The following is a 2,890-nucleotide window of genomic DNA, read 5'->3' on the forward strand; positions in this document are numbered from 1 at the left end:
GAAGAACACAAGCAAGAACTCGAAAGAAACGCAGCTCAAATAGAGTGACTCTGCAGATGAATGATTAATCTCACAAGTTGGGGTTTCACAAACCGATGAACGGCGACAACTGTTCTTGACAGAATGAATCTAAGCAAAACCCAAGTAACCTAATGGCGGCTGCTGTGTATATATAAGAGAGAGGCTAGGAGGACGGCTTTGTTTCAAGGGGGAGAGGATGATGAGCACATAGCTCCTCAAATTATTCAGCTTGGGTCATTTATATTTGATTAAAATAAAACTATTATGATGAAAGAGGGGGTTCTAGGTAATACTGCAACTTTAGAGACAAGCTTATTTTTCAAGGGAATAATTTGCACAAGGGAGAAAAGAAGCAAGAAATACAGTGGCCGCTGGCCGGATATTTTTACTGATCCAGAGAAACCATGCACGTGGAGATAAAAGGCAGCCAAATCAGAATGCGTCAACTTTATTTGACAATTGATTATTAGCATGGTCATTAGCAATGTTGCCGCAATATTATATTATTATTCAGGTATGTGTGCCTGCGTGCACTAATTTTTGTCCAGGTTTATTCCAGCGTCATGTACATGTAAGCTAAGTCAGACTTGGTGCAAAGTCTGGTTCGGTGGTGTGCGTAGTCTAAATCCAAGTCCGACCTGGAGTCGAAAGGGGCCTGCGTGCCTTTAACCCTGGGCCGTCGCTCCTGTACAGATCAGATTGGATTTTATTTGTGTCTCTTGTCTAGGGTTTCTCCTACGAACAGCGAGACGCCGTCTGGTCTCATCTACCTTGCCGATTCTTCTGGATCGTGATTGGGAGCGTGTTCAGGATTGTTTCCTGGGTGCGCTGCTCCGGATTCTTCAGTGGATCCCTATCTTCTGATCGTGGCTTGTCGTGGCTGCGGGTGGAAGAATTATCTAGGGTTTGGATTGCAATCACTGTAAGCCAAATCATTTATCTTTGTGCAAGCGCACTGTCTTGGAATTTCCTGCACTCCATCTATTGTTATCGCTGCTGTTTTGGATCGGATTTGTTGGGACTAGTAATCAGTTTGCTGCAATTATTATTTTTGTTGCCTGAGTCTGATCTACACGATTGCTATTGCTCGTTGAGGAAAAGACCAGAGTCTGTGCGCACATCTCGTAAATCTTCCTTTTGGGAGCAGATTAATTAATTTACGTCTCAACTTGGGTTTTCGTATGTTATCACCAGCCAAAGCCACGTACAGCTACTAGATTCCCTCTTGTGCTAAGCATACAGATTAAAATATTAACGAGAACCTGTTGCTGTAACGCGTGTCGTGAGATTGTTACTGCTCTTTTGAATATTCTAGTGCTACTTTCCTTTCGGCCAGAGGAATATTCAGTCACGTACAATAAAAATCTGAGCAAGGATTGTTCTAGTGCATTTGTACCGTGAAAGATTGGGGCAAATCTTTGGACAGTGTAGGCGTGTCCTTATCAGGGGGTGCTAAGCTAGTGACCTCATATGCGGGCATGGTGCCCGGGTATGCGGGATCCCTTGGATATGACGGTGCTCCACGTTTGACTGGGGTAGACTGCAGTTGGTGATAGCCCTGTCAGTCTGCCGGGAAGCTGCTTCTCGGTTAGCGTACTCCCCGGCGTTCGGGTATCGTGTAGGAGTTCATGCAAAGATGAAACATGTGGTTATTCTCCAGTGCGGGTCATTCTCCCCGATGCCCCTAATTTCCCGGCACCTGCAGCTCTAAACATGTGGTTAACACAACTTATCTGCTAACATGAATAGTATACTAGGATCTTTTTTGCCTACGCTCCCACTAACCTTAGGTGTGCTGGTTTATTCTTTATTCATGAGAGTTGACTGTTCTATGTGTGTCACATTACCCCTGATTATCCTTTATTATCCCTTACCCCTGTATAATCAGCAGTGTGCACCTTATTTCATAAAGTCATGGTTATGTAACTGGTAAACATCTTTACACAACGTCGCCATCCCTTGGGAAAATATAAATAACGATACCCTGAATACTTGCAGGTGAAATGCTACAACGGTATATCCGTGCGCTTGCGGATCTTTCTGTAATCATTAAGACATACCAACCCGGCATTCCTTGGTAGCGTTGCTAAGAACTAACCCCTCCTAGTAGCGACGTTAAGAAATGCCAACAAGCTTCGAATTAATTTGGTTCCAAGAGCTTCCTGAATTTGTTCCCAAAAACATGCTATAAACTGAGCACCACGATCAGAAATAATCGTGTTTGGTACACCATGCAAGCGGATGATGCAATCAAGATAAATCTCCGCATATTTGCTGGCCTTATATGTGGTGTGCACTGGAATGAAATGGACTGTTTTTGTGAGTTGATCCACAATGACCCAAATAAAATCATGATTCTGTGAAGTATTGGGTAAGCCCACAATAAAATCCATACTAATGTCTTCCCACTTTCAGGACGGAATAGGCAGATGTTGGAGAGTTTCAGCAACTTTCAAATGACTAGCTTTCACTCTCTGACAAGTATCACACTCTGCAACATATTTAGCAATTTCTCTCTTCATTCGGGTCCACTAGAAATTTCGTCGAAGATCTTGGTACATTTTGGTGCTACCCGGATGAATAGAAAATTTGGAGAGATGTGATTCATCAAGAATTTGCTTCCGGAGTTCTTGATTTTTTGGAAAGACCAATCGACTTTCAAACCATAAAACTCCCTTATGGTCCAGACAAAAACACTTATATTTTCCTTCTCCTTCTGATAGTTTCTGTTTGATAATCCCAACACCCTTGTCATGTAACTGTGCCATGATGGTCAAAGAGTGTTGGTTCAACGAAAATGTGATTCAAAGATCCCTAAGGAACAATCTCTAAATTCAGGTTTTGCATTTCAGCACATCAGGTCTCGTTG

Source organism: Panicum virgatum, chromosome 5N (genome assembly GCF_016808335.1).
Source record: "Panicum virgatum strain AP13 chromosome 5N, P.virgatum_v5, whole genome shotgun sequence".
NCBI lineage: Eukaryota > Viridiplantae > Streptophyta > Magnoliopsida > Poales > Poaceae > Panicum > Panicum virgatum.